The sequence below is a fragment of the Microtus ochrogaster genome, chromosome 18 (genome assembly GCF_000317375.1).
Source record: "Microtus ochrogaster isolate Prairie Vole_2 chromosome 18, MicOch1.0, whole genome shotgun sequence".
NCBI classification, from domain to species: domain Eukaryota; kingdom Metazoa; phylum Chordata; class Mammalia; order Rodentia; family Cricetidae; genus Microtus; species Microtus ochrogaster.
In genome coordinates, this window is record NC_022020.1 from 32,736,755 (window position 1) to 32,760,229 (window position 23,475).

At 41.8% G+C, this 23,475-nt stretch overlaps 1 pseudogene; it reads left to right on the forward strand.

The window, feature by feature from the left end:
* Positions 1–12,769: 12,769 nt before the first annotated feature.
* The window catches only part of LOC102001000, an 18,739-nt pseudogene continuing 8,033 nt past the window's right edge, over positions 12,770–23,475 (forward strand).

A 23,475-nucleotide genomic window follows, 5' to 3' on the forward strand; every position in this document is an offset into this window, starting at 1 on the left:
GGGCAAATGTGACACATGCATGTGTGTTATCAGAGGCCAGCTTCTGGAGGTCATCCTCTTCTTCTGTTATATGAGTCCTGGGGATTGAAGATAGCACCTTTCCTGGTGAGCCAGCCATCTCACTGGTCCCTGGCCATCCACTTTTGAGGATACAGTTTGAGCATCTCTATCTCTCTGTCTCTGTGTGTGTTCTGTCAATCAAAAGCATACATCACTTTTCAAAGCCACTATATGCCATTTCTATAATGAGAGTCAGAATCCTGGTAACCAACGAGCAATGGTAGAGACACTGATTCCAGGAGATTAGTTTTGGCAGCCAGTCTTGCCAAGATGAAGCCCAGATGCAGACTCTGGAAAGACGGTCAGAGGCGGTTATTCTAGTTCTTTTCCTTCCAGAATGTTCAATGGCTTGCAATGCACACTTTGCCATGAGACTAGTGCACAACTATCCAAAACTTTCAATGAATCTTTACAGGTGACGTAGTTATGTAATAAAGCTACCACTATATGATATTTAAATGAAATCTCATGAATTACCTGGTGGTTGGGAGAATTTGAATGTTTTTCACTTCCTAAATGTAGTAAAGACAGAAAGTGTTCAAAATCTACTAGGCAAAATGATTGGTGGATAAGGGAAAGATTCATAAAAAATAATATGGTTTTGCAAGATGAGGCTGTTTATTGGTGTTATTTCAAGTCTTTAGTGTCTGTCCACACAGCCACACTTTCTGAGCATGATGATGATGATGGATGCACAGTATCCTTTCCCCCTGGAAGTCAGGATGCTCTCCATGCTCCATCCCTTTTGTAAATAATTACACCTCAACAGCCAGAGAATTCAAGGACTAATTACACCAAAGCACTGTATAAATTAAAAGTTCACAAGTTCATCTTCAAAATTACTACAGTCTGTGTGTGTGGTGGGGACGGTTGGGGGGTGCATCCTACATGTTAAAAGCTCTGCTTCTTCTCTATGCGATCTAATGTGCAATTTGTGCACCTGAAGGATTATGGTGATGTTCAACATAAAAGTGCTTTCCCAGTTAATTACAAACAAATCTTTCCCACAATTCTCATCTTAGAACCCAGCTCTAGGCTCTTTCGTTTCTTTTCAGCTTTAGGAGTTGTGAGCTTACAACTGAATGTGAAGATTTGATTTTAACTGAAAAAAAAAATCCAGGCAATCACAAGCTCATTTATGCCACAGAGTGCCTATTCAGGTCCTTTGACGTTTTCTTAAATGACCCAAATCACACACATTATATTGCAGCGTAATCGAGTCGTGTAAATACAGTGCAGATTGCTCCAGCTCAAACTCCTTTTTAGGGCTCTACCCTCTCACGGACTTAGCGGTAGGAAGAATTCATTATAGCACTATTTGTCCTCGACATTGGTCCCACAAGTGAAAGCGTAATGGAGTGTTTTCAAATCAATGTAAATACAGCTAAGTGCCCACTCAGAGTAATGTTTAAAAACAGGAAAGCCTAAAGTCGAAGGCTTTCTGTTGGAACAACTGGCTCTTATCCGAGGGCCACTGAGAAGGTGGTGCTCCAGGGGGCACAAGCAGATCTCCATCGACTGACTCCTCAGCGAGGGCCACTGAGAGGGTGGTGCTCCAGGGGGCACAAGCAGATCTCCATCGACTGACTCCTAAGCGAGAGCCACTGAGATGGGGTTCCAGGAGGCTCAAACAGAAGATGTACAAGAAAATCTCAGAGAAGTATGCTTGAAACAACAAGAACTTTCAGAAGTGGGAACAAGGCCTTTTGTTTGTTTATTTTTAGTTTTTTGAGACAGGGTGTCTCTATATAGCTCTGGATGTCCTGGAACTCACTCTGTAGACTGGGCTGGCCTCGAACTCATAAAGATCTTCCTGCCTCTGCCTTCCAACTGCTGGGATTAAAGGCACCACCAAACCTTTATTCCCCAGGTCTTGGGACCCTTGGGAGCCTTGGAAGCAAGACTTTTTAAGTCTGCTTAAAGTTAAGTCCCTTTCACTGAGTGTTAGTTACCTTCCTGGTGCAGAGGGGAAAGAACTAACCCATTTTAACAATGCATGAAGAAGCTGGCAAAGCGTTAGGGGTTTTATAACTGTTCTGTTGTTTGTCTTCATTAACCTTTAGCTCAGCTCTGCAAAAGCAGTATTGTTATTTACAGAAACCTCAAACAACTAACCCAAGATCACTGCTCTTTCACACAGTAATAAAATAGGTAATAAAGCTTAAATATTACCCATACAGTAGATGGTAAATAACTATCCACTCAGTGAAACCAGATACAACCCTAAAACATGAATGTGAAAAACCAGGGCAACATAATAAATGTTTGCAATAAACTGCTTAAGAGCAAAAGCAGAATTGGAAATTATATATACCGTGATTTAAACTGCAGAATAAGTCAACATAATTATTATTTATTCAGCACATACTTTGTGTTTGCCACTTTATACAATGTCTATAATAAATGTGTGGAGACTATCATTACCTCCCTTCTGCTGGTAAAGGAATTAAGGATTATGGAGTTTGGGCAACTTGTCAGCTACAAAGCATCTGCGATTTAGTCCAGAACAGACCAGATCTCCAAGGAATCACAGCAAATGTTAAAACAGGAACTCAGTTCAAGGAGCCGGAAGGTGAACCTCTTATGACTGTGGGTCGGGCAGAAAGTATTCTCTGTGTTCTGAGAAAGGACGAATTCCTCCGCTGACACTTTCTAGATGTTGCCTTTTTTTTTTTTTTTTGGACTTTCTCTGGGTCCCTGTGACTCTGTCTGCGAAATCATTTCTTAGTTTACTCTCCATTGCTGGGACAAAATACCATGATCAAAACAACATGGAAAGGAAAAGGTTTATTTCACCTTACAAGTTACAAGACAGCCTGTCATCAGGGAGCCTGGGGCATGGAGCTGGAGGAGAGACGGAAGAAACATGCAGGAACATTGCTTAATGGTTTTGCGCTCCATGTCATGCTCAGCTTGCTTTCCTAGCAGAGGGCATGGGCTCAGTTCCCAGCACCCACACAGTGGCTCATAATCACCTATAAATCTAGTTCCAGGGGACTAGACACTTTCTTCTGGCTTCTATGGGCACTGCATACACTGGAAACATATAAACTCATAGAGGCGCATGCAAACACTAAATCAATAAATACATACATCTTTAAAATGAATGCATTCTTATAGTGGTTGTTCTGGGTAGATATCTATGCACTGAGAGTTATAGACATGGGTTTACATTTAAGTGTGTATTTGCATATGAGCAGGTGTTTATTTCTCTAACGATACAGCTCTGTATCTGTTCCTACATAGCATTCCCCTACATTAAATAATACTGAAAGACTGTCTTATAGACCATGCATCCCATGTAGCAAAAATTGTAAACATCTTTTAAGATACTAAGTATAGTTGTATTGGGTTTTAAATCATTGTAGTCGCAAAAATTATATAAATATAACAATACAATTTGAAACCCATCTGATTGTTTACAACACTTTTCTCTTGTGAAAATGTTCTGATAGGTATCATTAAGAACTTTTCTGATTAATTCCCTTAGGGTAACTTCCTGGGGATGGAACTAATGTGATCCAAAGTATCAGGATTGGGAATTTCCACCTACTAAGCCACCTTATAGAAAGACTTAGTCGATTTGACTGTTAGCAATTATAGATGATATGAGCCTTTCTTTTATCTCATATTTACACCAACACTGAATATGACAGTCAGTTTCTGTCAACTTTACATAATCCAGAGACACCAGGATAGAGGGTCCCTCAACTGAAAAATTGTTTCTATCAGATAGGCTGTGGGTATGTCCATGTGGCATTTTCTCAATTGCTCTTTGTTATAGGAGGGTTCAGCCTACGTGGGCAGTACCATTCCTGAAAATGTGGGCCTGGGCTATATAAGAAAGGTAGCTGAGCAAGCCAGGGGAAGCAGGGCAGTAAGCAATGTTCCTTTATAGTCTTGAATTCAATTTCTACTTTGAATTCCTAGTTTGGCTTCCCATGATGATGGACAGTATAACCTGTAAGCCAAACAAACCCTCTTTCCCCGAAGTGTATTTCATCACACCAACAGGAATCAAACTAGTCCAGTTGCTAACCTGGAAGCCCGCGTCCTTTTCACAGTCTACTGAGTGCATGCCTTTATGTCTTCATACATTTTGTTGTTGATGGCACAGTTTAAAGCAGCCCCCATGCGTAAGCACTGTCTGGCTTCCTGAGCTTACAGAGCTGTGTGCTTAGATAGTTATCCTTCAGGAGGGAATTGTAGTGCTATTAGACATGAGTGTAATGCCAATAAACCAGTAACATATACTAAATACACTATCTTTAAACAGACATGCATAGAACAGGAGTTATGTCTTGACTAGGAGCTCACAGGAACCTCTGTCTCCTCCAGTAGTAATGGCTTGTTTGCCACTTACTCAGCATTTGCTGCAGCTGGTTTTCTCTTATGTAACAAGAAGCCTGAGTGTTGATCTAATAACACACAGTTATGATTAGGATGCAGAAACGGAAAGAGGGTACATATTTCAAGGAAGATGCTCAATTTCCTTTTTTAGTAGAAACCAACACAATTGACCTATAATTAATGAAAAGTAGAAGAGAAAGTAATATAAGGATGTTACAGACTATCAGAGCCAACATGAGACAGCACAGCTTAAAAGTGTGCTTAATATACAGAAATGAAGACATAGGATAGATAGATGAATAGAAGAGTGTTGTTTTCATTATGAATTTTGATATTATATAGGTGTGGAACAGGAGAAAAATGAGTAGCTAGAGGTCAGAGGTCACCTATCACAGAGCTGGTGATACTCTGAAACCAAGCCAGCATGCGTTAGCCTCGGGTAGGAGGGCAAATGAGAACTAGGCAAGCCAGTCCTCGAGGAGCTGAATGGGTTTCTAAGGAAGGGACTTAGGACCAGGAAACAAGGCCATGGGGGACTTGGTATTAGAAATGAGGTCAGAGCCTGTGTGGCAGCCAACACAAGCTGACACTGAGGCCCAGAAGGCAGAACGTTCATTGTTTACACTCCCCTTGAGCTAAGAATCAGCACCAGGCTGAACCTAGCAGATGAGGACCATAGAGGAACCCAAACTGAAAACCTGGAGGCTTGACAAACACCAAGTCAGCAGTGGGGATTGTATCCAAGAGCCCTAGGTCATTCGTTCCCTTCAAAACATTAGGCCTCCCTGGGTGCCAGACATAGAGCCCCAAAAATCTATCCTCAGGACTAATTAACTGGTGATGCATTTACAATGAAACAAATCTTAAAGGCCCCTAAGAAACTATGTCCTGCCTGTTGTAAGGTACCATATAGGCAGACCGAAACAAGCACAGGGCAAGACTGACATTCTCAGGATGACTCAAGACAGGAAAAGGGAGGAGATCTGAAGTGTTTCCTGGAGTGTTTGTCTGATATGAGAGCGACTCTGGGTTCGACTCCCCACACTGCAAAACAACATGAAGGAAAATGATTTATTAAGGGGATGCTTGAACCCCTGTCCCTGCTCACTGCCCCTGATACATCTACCTCACCTTTAGCCTCCAAGTCTGTGGGACTGCAGGCTTAGGTATTACATCAATGCAACCGGAATTATTGATGCTTCAAATACAATAAGCACATTTCTCAATGTGATAAAAATGGACTTCACTGGAAATTATAACTTTTAATCTTTGTGGTATTTAGAAAGTTCAACACTCACTCTTCTGTAGTCAGAAGGGAATGCAAAATAAGCTCAATACTGTCCCTCAGGACTTCTGTTTGGAATAATTACGTCTCTGGAAACAAAATCACAAAACTCATCCCCAGATGAAACTGCCTTTAAGAACTCTGGAGAACTCAAGTCTCCATACTTAAGTACATATCATTTTACCACATCCTAATTTGCATTTTTTCTAGCCCTATTGTGCAAACATGAAAATTGGGGGGCTATCCATCCCCTGAGATAACTAGTCAGGATGAAGAATTATAAACCACCTTTTGAAAATGTGCTTTAAAAAATTCTTGAATATATCATATACAGGACATTCACAATCAGCTCAAAGATTCTTAGCTAAGTTAAATGATTGCTTACTTTGAAAAAGCTTTAAGAAGTTTGTGTCGTTTTGCTAATATGCAATTAAAACAATTAAAAACATTTCCCAAACGCTTATGCAAGACCACTGCTGATCCAAGCTGCTGCAGTTCTGGAGTGGATTGGAAAGTTCCCGCTGACTTCTCTACATGGAGGAAACATATTGTCGACATCTTGTAAGAAAATCAAGTTATTTAACTTAATGGATCAGTACAGAAAACAAAACTCTCGCCTGCCAGGCAGAATATTTTGCTGTGTTTGTGCTTCATCGGATCTAATTTTGTTAACTTTGGATGGTGCTTTTAAATGAGCATACACAAATGGCGTTTGGAATAGTCTACTTAATTCATTCACATGAAGCAGAGATCACTGTCAAAATCAGTTTGAAAAGTATTTGGGGGCTTTCTTATTTAATTAATCCATTACACATAACCTTCCAGGATTTTACTCTCTGAAAGTATTATTAACACTCCACAGATACATTTTACATTATTAAATTTAAGAATTTACACTCAATAAAACCCTCCGCAGGAATATTGTTATTAAATGAGTTCATTAAACCTAAGCACGCCAATTAACAGCTAACTATCAAGGAGTACTTGTATGACAGCGGGCATTTCATCTTCCTCACCTGTCTGCTAACTCTACCAAGTGAACCCAAACCTCAGGGGGGAAAACCCAGGAAGGCTATGGAAACCACACTTACCTCTGTGGAAACAGGTCCCTCAAAAAGAAATGCCTAGGCTTGTCTAAACCTCCATCCTCATCAGATCGTCTGTCGATAATTTTCTATTAAGTTTGCAACTGCTGTGAGCAGCTCCTCTCCTTATGCCTGTAATGGCATGACTGGAACCATCCTGCATTTAAGTCTTACTGGAAACAACTAGTCTTAGCTAGTGCAACTCCACGTCTTTGAGGACCCCTCAGCTCATAGTGCAGGATATCCTTTTAACCAGAGCAGGTCCAGGGTCAGTTGAAAGAACCAATCCTGAGGGAAAGATGCCAATAGGTTGTAGCAGAACTGGCATCTCTGTGGCCCCTATGCTGTCATCTACAGTGGAGACTGTTGTGCAGTACCGGAGTCCAGGACTATTTGCTTACATGCTAGGAGCATTGACTTCAAAGGTTTAAGGACTGAGTTCATTTCTAGGTATCACTGCTGGGATAAGGAAGGCACCTTGCCTAATGTCATATTAGGACATTAGGGAAATAAATTTGAATTATACAAAATATAAAAATTAAATAATTTCAAGTTAGGACATTAGGAAAGATCCCTAGAGGTAGTCTATGTTAAATGTCTGGAGGATATTAGGCTACAAACACCCCACTCTCTTGCCAAAAGTCTGGCTGTGCAGAAGAGCCATCTTTCTCACAAAGCTTCCTACAAAATCAGCTGAGATATTGTTTGTGTACATATTGCAGTACAACACCACCATGGAGCTATTATAACTTCCTTCACAGGTATCCATCCCAAGAGTGCTCCTCAACAGAACCCCCAACCCCTGTGAGTGTGCATTTGTTGTACTCGATAGTGTGGGTGTGTGCACAAAAACATTTGGGTACACCTGCACTTGGGTGTACATGTACCTGGAGGCCCAAGGTTTACATCAAGAGTCTCCACTGATTGCTCCCCACTTTCATTTTTTTTTTTTTGAGAAAGGGTCTCCCACTGAACATGTAGTTCATCTATTGCCTAGGCTGGCAACAAACAAGGCTCAGGAATCTGTCTGCCTCTGCCTCCCCATTGCTGATATCACAGGACCTCACTCTCCCACAGTTTTTACGTGGATTCTGAGGAATTTAGGTCCTTTGTCCTGCACGGCAGACACTGTACCATAGGAGTCAGCCCCTCGGTTTATCAAGCAATCATGATTCAGATATGTGAAGAGTACAGTTTTAGGACACTCTCAGCTGAAGTATCCAGTCTTAAGGAGGAACCTAAGGGGAACCCTATTGCATTGTCTCATGTCCTACTTAAAAAGTAAGTTAATGCCAACCAGACACAGGTGAACATTCTAAATTTAGGGTTCAATTCTTCACAGTTCAGTTCAAAATAGATTATCAAATAAAGTATAGGCTTCCGAAAAAGAACTGTCTTTGTTGCCTCGAATAGTTTTGGGCTACACTGCTTCCCAGTCTAGCTAATAATAACTCAGACATACTAAGGAAATTCTGCTGAGGTGAACTTGTGCTATTTCTAATCACATACCTGTATCTAGATATCTCTTCTCCACTACCCCCCCCTTTTTAATTGAAGCAATTGGGGGTGGTGAAGCTTACTGGAAACAAAGGAAATTTTGTGTCCTTTTTTTTATTTAGATGAGAGTAAAATGTCTCAGACTGAATTATGCTCCCCATTTATATGCTAAAGTCTTAGTTCCCAGTGTGCCTGTTTCTGGAGACAGGGTCTTTGGGATGTTTCTAAGATCAATGAGATACCAAGCCTAATCAAATACAACTGCAATCTTGTAAGAAGTGATAAAGGCTGGGGCTAGAGAGATGGCTCAGTGAATAAGAGAACTGGCTGGTCATTCAGAGGATTCCGGTTCAATTCCCAGCACCCATCTGGCAGCTCACAACTGTCTGTATCTCCAAAATCTGACACCCTCACAGAAAGATACATGCAAGCAAAACACCGGTGAACATAAAATAAAAACATAAATTATATTTTTTTTAAAAAAAAGAAGTGAGAAAGGTGATTGATGCATTCTCCCCACTCTCTGTCTGTCTGTCTTCCCCAAGCCCCATTCCTTTGTGATGTGAGGACAAGGCAAGGATCTGGCTGCCTGCTAGCAAGAAAGAGCTCTCACAAGAAACCACACCACCTAGCACCTTGTTGGGGGACTTCAGTCGCCAGCACTCTGAAAAAAACCAACCTTCTGTTGTTTAAAGCACTCAGCCTGCGGTCTTTTGTCATGGTAGCCTGAGCTCACTAACATAGAGGTAACCCGAACATAATGGTACTCACAAACGGATCTCTTGTTTTCCTTTTTAATTCTGCACCTCTCCTTTCCCTCAACCTCTTGAGTCCTTCTCCTCTTCCTTCTTTTTTTTTTCTTATTTCGTTTGGGAATGCTCTTAACAAAGAGTAATATATGTGCTTATTTGTCATGCCTTATAGGACTACAGAGGATATTCTGTTCAGAACCGCAGTATACTGGGTCTAAAGTCTTTCCAGAGAAATTCTAAGAGAGATCCACATGGTGAGAGACACACAGGAGTTGGAGATAACATGGTTGGGAGCTAAATTAGCAAACATATTTTCAAATAAATGAACCAAGGACCGATAGAGAGTGAATTAGAAACCTACGAGGTACTCTATCCTGTGAGGTAATCCTGTGGGGTTGTAACACTAAAGCCCCACTACGGATCCACTTTGTATCTTCAGCCCAGGAATACAATTGTTAGCACGTTTATTTCGGTACCTACAGATGGCGGGAGCCATCAGGACAATCCAAGATTCCCCCTTTTTTGGATCCATGTAAAGTTGTGATTAGAATTTGGCTGCCTCTTCCTGTTTCCCTCCTGAGAGTGAGAGATTGTGTGTGACTCTTAGGGCTTTCCAAGGTACTTGGTAGTTTCTTTTCCAATGCTGAGAAACAATGGCAGCCTAGCATCACTGAAGGCTAGAGCATAGTAAGAAGTCAGCATGCTACAGCTCCTAGCCAAGTGCTACATACTCTTCCTCAAGCCTCTTCCCTTACATCTTACATCGATGCAAACTCAGCGTAAACCCTTATCTTTTCTCCCCTGATTCCTAGGACAAGCCTTGCGAATCTGTTTCCAGTCTGGTATTCCTCCTCATTGCAGCTTTGGTATTCTTCATTAAAGCTAAATCGAGATATTTTTGCCAGTGCTTCAAATTCCAAAGAGTTCCCTGTACTTCTTAAGGAAATATGGATTCCTGCAGGCTCTAAGAACCCAGAGCGTTTGGCCTCTGTTAATCGCTCCTGTACTTTCTCTCTTAGTATGACATCTTGATTATACTTCCCACTACTCTTATCCATGAGCCTTTTATGCCTTGCTGTTCTTGCCTTCCCCCACTTTCTACTTGGTGCTGTCTGCTGTCTTCATTTCAACCTCCCGGCTTCGGCTTCCCTCCTCATTCCATCCTTCATTGGACCCATGGCACCCTGATCTCACTTTTGCCCCAGTCAACGTTTTACTCTGTGTTGTTGTTCATTTATTTCTCTCTTCCCACATTGTTTGCCCCCAGATTGTCACCATACAAATCTTTGCGGAAACTCAGTAAATATTTATTTAAAGAAAAGAAGTAGGGTCTACAGTAGGTAAGAAAAGCAAGGAAGGAGGAAGCAGAGGGAAAGATGTGAAGAGGGAACAAAGGGGAGTGATGGAGCAAGGGAGAAAAAGACAGGGAGTCTACTGGCTGTTTGGCTAAGGAAAAAAGAAAAGGGAGCAAGAGGAAAGAGAGGTCAGGAGAAAAAGCTGAGAATGAGTTCACAGATTTAACAATGCAAATAATTGTGATGACCATGGTTGATAATGAAAAATGCTTAAACTACCTGAACTTGAGAAAACACTACTAATACATGAATGCTTTTCTCTTCCTCCACTATCCTCTATCATCAGGGTATATTGTCAAGTTGTGTTCCTAGGTGCTGTGGTTTGTGCAAGTGCTCCCCAAGGCTTAAACAGAAGGCTTGGTCACCAGCCTGTGGTGCTTTTGAAAGCTAGAATCTTTAGAGAGTGGGGCCTGGTAGGAGGAAGATAGGTCATGGATGTCCATTGAGTGGGACATGAAGACCCAATCCTCTTCCTCTTTGCTTCCCACCTGCATGAATTGAGCAGCCTCCCCTGCCCAGAACTCTGCCCATGATGTTCCACCTACACAGACCTGAAAGCAACAGACCCACTGGCCATGGACCAAAACCTCCAAGATCATTTTCAAATTAAACTTTTCCTCTTTATAAAGTTATTTTTCTCAGCTATTCTGTACAATAATAGAAAGCCGATAAACATAATAAACCAAGAAAGGCACAGATTTTGGGAAAAAGAACAAGATGTAAGTGTAGTGTGGGAAGGACAGTAGAAGACATTCTTTGTAAAAAGCCCAAACTATAGTAAAATATACAAAAAAATGCATAGTTTGGTTACAGACAAAATTTGCCTGACAGATCATGAAATTCCATCCCTAGAAATGGGAGGGATTATCAAAAGAAGAAGGAAGCTAGAGATTTCTCAATGGTTAGAGCACTTGCTACTCCTGCAGAGGACTAGGATTTTTAGTTCCCAGAATCGACATGGTGGTTCACAACTACCTGTAACCCCAGTTCTAGGGGATCTTATACCCTCTTCCAGCTTCTGCATGCATGTGCTACACCTTAACTCATAATACATTCATATGTATTATGATATGATAGATAGATAGATAGATAGATAGATAGATAGATAGATTGCTCTTCATTTAGTATTATAATTCTCTACACTGAAGCCCTTCAGCCAATTCCTGAGCCAATGACCTAAAAACAATAATAATAATAATAATAACAAATCAAAGTGGCTTTTGCACTGCTTTCTGTAACTACCTCTTGCAATAACCCTACCAAGGAAGTACTCCTACAAATGGGGAAATGGCAGTTCAATTTAAGTGACTTAGCAAGGACAGAGCTAGCAAAGGGCAGAGCTATTCACTTAAGTATGACAGAATACATCTTCTGAAAGAATCTCCCCACTATCACAACCCAGTAGCTTACATACAGTCAGTTACTTCAAATCCCTCCAGCACTGAATGTGGTCCTAGGCTCATATTCTCCCCTTTTCCATGCCCAAGGCCAAGATAACCTTGTTTGAGTCCTATGGTGAGTTTGGGGCCCCAAGGAAGGATTGGGAGCTTAATAAACTTTCTAGTACCTGGGTCAGTCCTTCCCTATTCCTCTTTGTCTTGGCTTCGATTACACCTCCCTCCTTGTGGGCTTGAAGGTACCTGTGTATCACGATCCCACTGTGATGTCTCTACAGTTGAATTTAGAATTAGAAGGCTTAGAAATCACCCAGTACCCTGATTTCCTTTGACAGATGAGGAAGTCCACATGTTCCGTTTGGATACATCTTGACATTCTCTTACAGTTGGCTCATTCCACAAGGAATTTAAAAGAAATGTATCTTTTTTAAAAAATCAGAGAGAATATTAAATTGGCTAGAATTCAAATAAACACATCCTCCGTCTCCTGTCTTTCTGCATCTGCTCTGACCCTGGGGACTGATGCAGCTATCTCTGTCTCTAAGAAGACTCAGCGTACAAAACCCAGCAGTGTCTGGCCACATGGTGGTCCACCGAGGGAGAAAAGTTTTAAGTTTATTTTTATTCTTTGACTATTATACACACACACACACACACATGCATGCTTGGTGGAATATATATATATATTATATACACTTTTATAAACTTTTGGTCATTTTTCACTCCAATTACCCCCTCCTCTTTCTCCTTCTCCCACCAAAGTTCTTCTTCCCAACAAGTCCCTACTATTTTAATTTCCCTTTTTTCTTTTATTGAAAATAGATCTCTTTTTCATACAATATATTCTGATTACAGTTTCCCATCCCCTTACTTCTCCCAGTTTCTCCCCACCTCTCCTCTCATCTGGATTCAGGCCTTTTCTGTCTTTATTTAGAAAACAGGCTTCTGAACAGTGTTGAGCAGACCAGACAAGTCACCTGCAGAGCGGAAAGGGCAGGATTTTGGCGTAGTTGTTGGTGACACCATGGAGAACAACAAACTTACATATGAAGATTATCAGAGCACCACTGAGTGGCTTGGATCTCACACTATGCAGCGACCTCAAGGGGCAGAGATCTGTAGTTCTGGGTTAGAAGGTCTGACTGCTAAATTAACTCAGGTCCAGGTCTTTGAGTACCGTGAGGATACCCAACTTTTCCAAAAGCACAGTGTAAGGTCATGCTCGCTGCCCAGTGTTTGGATTCCTGAATGGCAGAGCCTGTGTGATAATACAGAGCAAATTCCATACATATGAAGGTTACCCACTGTCGAAGGTGATATTCCCAGTGAGGGTTTTCCATTTTCTTGGTGTGGACACTTTGGTAGTCACCAATGCAATTGCAGGGCTCAACCCCAGTTTTGCAGTTGGAGATATCATGATGATCTGTGATCACAACAACCTACCTGCTTCATTGGTAAAAACACTCTCTGAAAGCCCCAACGATGAAAGGTATAGGGTTTGTTTCCCTGCCATGTCTGACACTTTTGACTGGAAAATGAGGCAGAAAGCTTTAAGTGCCGGGAAACAAATGGGGAGCAACAGGAATTAAAGGAAGGTACCTATGTGATGCTGGCAGGCCCCAACTTTGAGACTGCGTCAGAGAGTTGCCTGCTAGGGATGTTGGGAGCAAATGCTGTTGGCATAAGTACAGTCTCAGAAGTTATCGTTGCACGCCCTTGTGGGCTTCAAGTCTTTGGTTTCTCATTCATTACTAACAAGGTCGTCATGGATTATGCAAACCTAGAGAAGGCCAATCACAAGGAAGACTTAGAGACTGGGAAAGCAGCCACACAGAAATTGGAACAGTCTCACAATTGTCTCCATTCTCACAAAGAGTATTCCACCCCGTGAGCACATGCCGTATAGATGTCTACTTTGGTCCCTTGCTGGGGTCACTAGTCTCTGCTCGTAGATTGTCACAGAAAGGGAAGAAGAAGATTTTTGCCCTTCCCCTTCTCTATGTTCTTCTACCATTCTGATGTCTGTCCCTCTTGCTAGTTGCCTTCTCAAAACAATTTAACTTTCATTTCTCTGAAAGAGCTGGAGCTTGTGTCCCACCACACTTGGGAAATATGCCTTTGAACAGTACCTTCTAGATCTGGGAGATCACACACACGTTCCTCTAGGCCAGTCTGGCTCCCCTAAAGCACAAGAGACCAAAGACCAACCCAATACCACTTGGATTTTATTTAACAACACTATGCTTTCAGAATCAAGAGATCAAATACTTTCTTAAAAACAAACAAAAAACAAAAAAAATAAAAAACAAAAAGGCATCTAAGAAATAATAAAGAAGATAAATAAAAAAAAAAACAACAAAACAAGAAAAATGGACAAAGAAAATATACAAGAAAAACATATAGATGCAGAGACACGTTCACACATTTAAGAATTTGATTAAAACCCAAAATCAGGAGCCATTATGTATACTCAAAGGACCTGCAAGGTTAAAGAAAAAAAATGACAACATTCTGAGACAAAGACCCTCCAAAAATGCCAGTGAGTTCCTTTCCTGTTGGCCATCTGCTGTTAGGCATAGAACTTATCCTTAAGAGTGCGTTTTTTCCCTAGAGAGACTCCCTTGGAGAAAACTAACTCTTTACTTGTAAGTGGCTACCAATTGGAGACAGCTTCCACTGAGTTTATTAGGGTTGCTTGAATGAGCAGGATTCGGGGGTGTTTTCTGGAGCATGAACAATTAACAAGTGGATTCACCATTGCACAAAGTGCTAAGCCTTCTCCCAGCAATCGTTAATGGATAATAGTCCCTCAGAAAGGGGTATCAGCCCTTCCACTATCCACAAACGCCCTACTTTGCTCTCTACTGCTGGGATAAACACCATCACCAAGAACAGCTTGGGCTGGGAAGAGTTCATTTCCACTCACAAATCACAGTCCATCCTCAAGAGAAGCTGAGGCAGGAACTCAAGGCAAGAGCTTGGAGCTGGGCTGGAGAGATGGCTCAGTGGTTAAGAGCAGTGTCTGCTTTTCCAGAGGTCCTGAGTTCAATTCCTGGCAACCACATGGTGGCTCACAACCATCTGTAATGAGGTCTGGTACCCTCTTCTGGCCTGCAGACGTACACACAGACAGAATATTGTATGCAAAATAAATAAATAAATAAATATTTTAAAAAAAAAAGAGCTTGGAGCAGAAACCGTGGAGGAACAGTGCTTACTGGCTGTGTTCAGATGAATAAAATCTTCCAGTACTATGAAAACTTGCCAATAGGGAGGATCCTTCTAGCTCTGTTCTTGGTTTCTCTTTCAACCAACAGATATGGTTTTCAGCAGTACAGTCTCCCCATCTAGTTCAGGGGCTACCCAAGCATGATGGCAAAAGCCTGGTTGTTCTGGTACCCTCTGAGGATGCCCTAAGCAACAACTCAAAGGGGTGTATCTTGCATCTGGCCCTGGAACTTTTGTTTAGTAACTTCTGCCTTCTAGAAGGAGCCCTATCTACTCATGCCTGATGCTGAAGAAGAACATTTTGAGCTAGGGGGCCAGATGCCCCATCCCTAGGCAGTCACTGGAAGAGAGCTATGGACTAATACTCTCATCTACTTGGGAAGATGAAACTGGAGCATAACTTGGACCTAGGAGTTTTTGACAAACCTGTATAATACAAGCAAGACTCCAAGACTCCTCCAAACAACAGCAACAAGGCAAAAAAAAAACAGCTGTGTTTTTGCCGACCTAAAGGAGTTCACCAACCTTGAATATGGTCGTTATTAGAGGTGAAATGGTGTAGGAAGTCTTTCTGTATATGTGGTGCCTTCAATGAATAAAAAAGCTGCTTTTGGCCAATGGCTTAACAGAATATAGCCAGGCTGGAAAAGATATAGAGAGAAAGTAGGTGGAGTCATGAGACACCATTAGCTGCTAGAGGAGAAAGATGCAAACTGCTAGTCAGAACCTTGTCAGTAGGGCACAAGCCTCGTGGTAAAATATAAAATAATAGGAATGGTTTAATTTAAGATATAAGAGCTAGCTAGCAATATGCTTAGGCTATTGGTCAAACAGTATTGCAAATAATATAGTTTCTGAGTGATTATTGTGGGACCGAGCAGGACAGAAACCTCTGCCACCAGTAATACAGAAAAAGGCTGGAAAAGGAGGAATAAGAACAGGAAGGTGAATGAAAGCTATCGTGGGAACAATAGTATGAGGCGCAGGTTCACTGTCACTGTAAACGAAACACAGCACACATATCTCACAGTAGAATTTTTCTGCCATGTGTCTAGATTCCAAATGTTCTTAATTATGAAAAGCCTCTGAGTCCCCTTTTAGGAGATGAGTGCCCACGGGGTGGGCGGGAGCCACACTGTCAGTGGGGTCAGTTGTTTGTCCTTCCTTCTCCTTCTGGGGCACAACCTCTGAAGGGAGAACATATGGGGAAGAGCTATGAGTCTGGGAAGGATACATAAATTCTACAAAGATCATGGTTGCAGACACAACTGGCTTCACATCAGAAAAACCTTTCCAGGGTAAACATTTTGTTTAAATATTAAACTTAAGCAAAACCAGACAGCAGGAACTCAGGCAACATTGCAAAGAAAAGCGGCAATGTTAATGCTTCCCCAGACGGACAGGCCCTCCTGACACAGAAAGACAGCTGTGCCCTGAAGACCCCTGCAGGCTTCCACTCTTCAGAGTTGATGCTCTGATCCTGGTTGGGATGCTTACAGACCTCAGTCATTGCTCTTAGAGCTAAGCCTTAGCTCTTGTGTTGATGGTAGGAATAGACAGCCTGTTTTGTACACCCATATAGTCTCCTCCACGATTTCTTTTCTAGCACTAAAAATAATCCTCCTAAAAGACAGGTACTATAAAGCACTCAGATTTCGATGGCAATGGGAAAGAAAGTACCAAAGATCAAGAGATCCTTCAAGATCTCTCCAGAGCAATTTCACAAAGGAGGGCATATTTGATTCTGCTTTTATCAACCTTGTATTTAATTTGTTACTCTCAGTGAAAATTTGTAACCTATATCCAATGTTTAATAAATCTATGCTGTACTATATACAGACATGAAGAGAGTGCAGATGTAACAGGTATAAGCGAACACTGTTTGTCCTGTGGTCTGATTTATAATGAACTTTCAGCTGCTCACTACAGAAGTGCAAGGAAGACCAGCTTGCCTCTGACTGAGAATGAAATTGCTCACATGACCCATAAACTAATCAATTGCATAACTACTCCTAGGTCAGGGCAGATCTTAACTGAAAGCCAATTTAACATTCTTCAACATCAAGGAGTCAAGTAAATGAAGAACAGCCCATTTTGAAAGCTGGGGAACAGTTGTTGAAGGGAGGGTGCCATGCATCCTTCCCCTCTCTGAGGATTTATATGCAGCTAGTGGTTGATAGGGAAGGATATTTCCTTTAGTGTTCAGTCATGGGTAAGGTGTTTATGCTCCAATACACAACCCTAATGAAATTCACTGGACTCATTGGAATACACACACAGGCACGCACACACACACACACACACAGACACACATGCAGGCACACGCACATGCACACGCACACACACAGCATGGATGTGTATTAGTTGGGAGTGAGAGTAGGATGTTGAATGACTGGAATATTTATGAAATGTGTGATAATAGTATAACAAAACCCATTTTCATGCTGTCTCAATGACAACAAAAAAAGTTCAGCTCCTTAGAGCAAAGCGAAGAGCTGCAAATTTCTTAGCATGGGGACGAGATAGATATATAGGTTGGTTTACTGTCATTCAAGTCTTATTTTGTGTGTATCTGGGGAATTTCATGAATATGTGTGCATGTATGTGCTCCCATGTTTGCAAATGTGGAGGCTGGTTGGATATCTTCCTCCTCACTTTCTGCCTTATTTTTGAGGCAGGATCTTTCCTAAAACCTGGAGTTCATCAGTTGGATGCATTTGAACCGACTGGCCAATGAGCCCTAAGATCCTCCTGTCTTTACTTCTCAGTGCTAGGATTGCAGGCACAAGTTCCTGTATCTGGGTTTTGATATGGACTCTGGAGATTCAAACTCCTCATATAACAAAAGTCTCAAAATTAAATTTTAGGTACATAAGTTCAAATTTTAAAGAGGAGTCAAATTTGTAGGAAATATCTAGAGAAGTAATTTTGATTTCTAAACCAGAATATGAATAAAGACCATTTGATAGATAATAAAATATGTTTAATCAATGGTTCTACTATTGACAAAATATTAGCAATGAAAGTAGCTCCATGCCTGAGAAGAAATTACTAAATAAATCTGAAGGATGTCCTTACAATGGTATTTCTGTGTTTTTGAAAAACAGGAATGGGACATGGAAAAAAGAACTATAATAAGATGAGAAAAACATAGTAATACAAAGGGTTCAAGCATGTATTGGGGAGCTGAAAAGGGCTCTCTCACTCCGTTAACATACAGACGAAGAGTATACGCTCAGCAGAGGCCAAGTACCTCCCCAGGGTGACTTGCGTTGGATCTTCTCCAAAGACAGCAGGACCCACAGAAAGTCAGCTGATCAGAAATCCATCCTTCCTTCTCTTTTTGACAGGACAGTGTGGAACTAGAGAGCTGTATTTAAACTGGAAGCAGTGATGGAGCAGCCTCTGTGGTAAGGCTGCTTATGTGCTATGGTTGCTAAGCCCAGAATAGTGTACATATGGGTTTCCAAGGTAAGGGAAATGAAATGGACAATTTTTATCTCTGTGGATACTGGTGTCTAAATTTCATCCTTGCAGTGTCTTCAAACCACAGCAAAAAGATGACTTTAAAACAGTATAATACCAGATCAAAAATCCCTCCCTTTTTTTGTCAAATTTATAGTCCTATATATGGAATGAAGAAAAAAAACAAGAGCAATTTTCCTTGGGTGGGGAGGACTAGTTAGTGTCTTATACAGGTAAAAGAATATATGTTTCCATTTAAAGTTTGACATTTTGTATTCTAAAAAGTTTATTTTCCCTTGTATGTCTGAATCGTGCACAGTTTTCAAAATATACTGTCAATATTATTATGGGTTTTTAAAGCCATTTTTTTCATAAGGCCAGGCACAGTGGCATACCTTGCTCTTAGGACTGGGGAGGCAACAGGAGGAAGATGAAAAGTTTAAGGTGAACCTGGGCTATATAATGAGCCCCTGCCTCACACTGGAGACATTTAATGAGCCCCTGCCTCACACTGGAGACATTTAATGGACAGTGGAGGGTCCATCCACATGGACATCCTCCCCTAGGTTATTAAGAACAAACTTCCTGTTGATTATTTCCCAGAGTCAGCAAAATCCACAGTTAAAATTAAATGTGAAGTTGAGGCGGAATAACACTAAAGCTACCCTGCTGAAAGCTACTTACCGAGAACTGACTTATAGATAGGAACCTAAGAGCTGCCTTTAACAACCCAAGAGGCCACAGAAAGACTCGGGGTGCAGAGGATTCCTGGGAAATGACAAAGATGAGTCCAACAGCTGTTACGGATTTTGCCTCAGGCTTGGACCTGGTAGACCCCAATGGTTCTTTTTGCAAACAGCCATCAACAACTGATATGGTGCACACAAACCTGGCAGCATCACAAGTGGAAATGTAAGAGGACCCCAGGAGATAAAACATGTTGGCAAGGACCATTTGTTCATCATGACCCTTCTGGGACCCGAAGGCTCTGAAGCAGTTTCACAGATGTTTGCACAGCATATGCTGTGCTAGGAAACGCTGGTGGGGTAGCTCAGCATTTCCAGTCCCCATCGAGAGCCCAGTCAGGATCCCTCCCCGTGTGCAGTTTAAAACACGCTCCTCTCAAGCTGCCTCTTCCAGAGTGTGCATGCACTGAGGGCCCCAGAAAATGCCGTAGTGTAATTGCTGCAGCTGAGGACACTTGATGCTCCTTTCATTGCCAAAATACATTAACAGAGGGCTTTTCCGACTTCATTCACCCTTCGGGAGTCCTCTTAACCACACATCCTTTCTGCTTCTCTTATTTTCATGAATCCTTCCTTCCCCATGATTGTTTATTCCCCTTTCCTATTCATAGGCGGGCAGGTGCAATCACAGCTTGCTCCTCTTAAGAGGAGTGCATGAACAAAAACAAGAATTCTTGCCCAGTGGCATAGTTTTAAGCGTGCTTGATGGGGTGTTTTACCCTTTATCCCTTCTCAGCCCCCTAAGGTGAGGCCCATTGCATTTGGAAGCCTGGGAACTCACAGGCGGTACCTGAGTAGACTCTGCAGAGAGCTCAGGGGACATGGGAGAATCAGGCCAGTGGGGACATGACTGAGATATCATCGTAGTAGGAACTCGCACTGCTGTGTCCCACACACTATTCTGTGTGCTTTACAGTCATAGCTTTGAGATCTGCAGTGAAAACCAAACAACAGTCCACACTCCTTGTCAAATCCTCTTATTATTCATATGATTTTCATTGAGCAATTTAGAGGAGACACTTTGAAACAGTGAAATACTTCTATATTTGCAAATAAACAAATATGTTTATGTGTTATATACACATCATATATCAAGTTAACGGGGAAAAAGGAAGGTTGAAAGAGGATGGAGAAAAAACAAGAGAAATAATTTCAAATGTTGGGAATATGGGTCCTTCTGTAAGAGTGCCTATTTTACAAGCATGTAGACCTGAGTTCCAATCCCTAGCACCCGTGTTAAAAGCCAGACATGGCTATGTATACCTGTAACCAGCACTGCTGTTTCTTATGATTTTTATTTATGTATCATGTGGGGAGGTGTCCATGGGAACCAGAGGAGAGCACAGGATCCCCTACAGCTGGAGATTCAACGTGGTTGCTATGAACTGAATTTGTGTTCCCTGGAGATGCAATATGTGCTCTTCAGCTCTGAACCACTGCTCCAGCCCAATTTCTGCTGTTTTGAACCACCTTGTTTATAGCGTTTTGGAACAGTGATCAAATGAACAAGACAGTATATTTGCAGATAACCCACCACATCACACAGCTGAGACTGTGTGGGGTACAATGTCACTTTTCCACTAATTCTTTAAGTCCATGATTGTGGCTTCACTACAGATGCATACACAGTTGCAGGTCTTAGGCGATGTCTTCATTGCCAACTTTGCCTTTATGTGTCCTCTATTTGGAAGGCAACAATAAAGCTGGGTGCGTGTATAACTTGTTAATTTAACATAACGATCTGCCTAATGCTAACGATCTCAGTAAAGACAAGAGTGTGAGGTGATAACGTGTACCCCAAGGAGTGTCGCAAATGACAACTGGCTGACCGTGGCTACTCGATGGCTACGGAGGGCAAGCAGCCGCTTGGCAGAGAAAGCGCAGGAAGGTTTACGGAATTGACTCCGCTTTATTGAGTCTTCCAGCTTGCAGGCACACTGAGTGGGCACCCAATTCAATTTCCTCTTTAGACAGACACACTGTTACAACTGAGACTCTTAGTTTAATAGTTTTGATATAGACACTTTGTGTATGTAGGGCTCCTCCAAGCACACACACACACCACATGTTCCTGTGCATACACATGTGCACACATGACTTCTGCTACTAAACATTGTTGCAAAAGAGCTATTTTGATAAGTGAAAATTATTTGAGACTTTTTTTTTTCTTTTACACATTTCTCGTGACAAAGGGACTTTGGGCCCAGGCTGTCGTCACTATGACTTCACAGCAGGGAGTGCACAGCAGTGGCTGGGGCTCTTTGACCTTGATCAGCAGAAGCATTCCTTCTGGCTTTGCAGCCCCTAGGAAAGCATTTAACTTCTCAGCGAAAGCAGGCCTGCCTTAAGAGGTTTTCCAGCTGCCTTTCCACTGTTCCATGTGTCTCTCCAGTTCAGATTGATTGGATGACAGGAGAAAGTCCCTGAGAAGATCCTTGGAGGGAGGGTACAGTAACTTCAGGGGCACTTAGCAGGGGCTAGGACCAGTTTGTTATTTAGAAGTAAATACTGATTTTTTGCTGGGTTACTTGAATGATTGTTAATAATCTAACTTAAAAATTACTAAACATATATATGTTTACATATTAAACATATATATATTAAAAAAATTTAAAGCACTGCTAAATCACCCATATTCCTCCTTATTAAAATCCCATTTCTGGGACTGAAGAGATGGCTCAGTGATGAAGGGCACTGCTGCTCTTGCTGAGGACCCAGGTTCTGTTTGCAGCACCCACATCCATAATTACAGTTCCAGAGCATGTGATGTCCTCTCCTGGCTGCCATGGGACTGATACTTGTGATACACATATACAGATACATGCAGGCAAAATATTGGTAGACATCAAATAAAATATGTAAATCTAGAAGCCACTTTTTGGTGATGTTTTGAAACAGTGTTTCTCTCTGCAGCCCATACTGGCCTTGAATTCACAGAGATCCACCTAGCCTCTGCCTCTGCCTCCCGAGTGCTGGGATCAAAGGTGTGTGCCACCACTGCCTGCTGAAAAACACTTTTTAAAAACCAAATATCTTTGCTTATTTTGCTTTCACATTAAGGCAGAGAGGTAGTTTCCTTGATAAGACTGCTCTTTCAGTTAAATGACAATCACAACATAATTCTCACCAGGATAGCCTTAAGTAACAATTTTAAAGGCTTCATCGTGTGAACCTACCTTGAAAGGAAAACTGAGAGCAAAAATTAAAAGTGCATGGAAATCCCAAAAATGTTCCTGCATCACCCGGAAGCTGAGGTGCTTAATATTTGCTTTACAAGATATGAAAATTAGAGAATACATGTGGGGGAGAATCTATTGAAACATATGCTTTGGGAGTTACTTAAACATTGTGCCTGTTTTACTGTTATATACTAGAAAATATTTATCAGAGAAAGAAAAGAATACATACATATCTACCTGACCTCGAATTCAAAATCTTCCTGCTTCAACTTCCCCATTGCTGGGTTTGTAGGCAGAGGGTGCCACCACACCTGTCTTGTAGGTTGACTCTTGGTGGAAGGCTCAGGAAATCACACCGTTACGACACCACTCATCCATAAACACCACTCATCCATAAACAGAGGAAGTTAAGTCCTTAAATAATATCAAGGGATGAGTGATGGGGTAAGGTATGATAGTCTATATGCCCCAGATGGAAAAATGATGTGATTTCTGAGTGAGCACACTCCACTGAAAGTGTAATGGTGTCTAAGGGCGGACTGGACTGGGGTACCTTCTGGTACAAGCTGGTATAACAGGAGCATAGGGCTGCTGATATACTGGGCCAGTTACAAGCCACAATTACAGATGTGAACTTGAAGGATTACATAAAGGGCAGAGGACTCTGGTTAGGAAAGTTATAGACAACTTCATGTTTACAAGGACACAACCCAAAGCTGTCTGCCCTGTTTAAGAAGACCTCACTTCCAGGGGTCTCCAACTGACCAGAGGGGTCTTCATCTCACCCAGATGAAAGACTTGGGAGATGAAAGAGTTTTCCCACAACAAAGTGCAACTGGTTGTGTGTCAGAGTTACTGATTGATGGTCCCTCATCCTGAAATCAGATACCCCCTCAAGCTTACCAGAGTAGCCTCTCTCAGACAGTTTGCTTGAGAGGAGATGGGCAAGAGGAGAGATCCAAAGAGGATGATGGCTGGGGCTGAGTATGCAGTGGAAACTCAGAAGGCTTTGGGGAGCAGGATCTCTCTCTCTCTCTCTCTCTCTCTCTCTCTCTCTCTCTCTCTCTCTCTCTCTC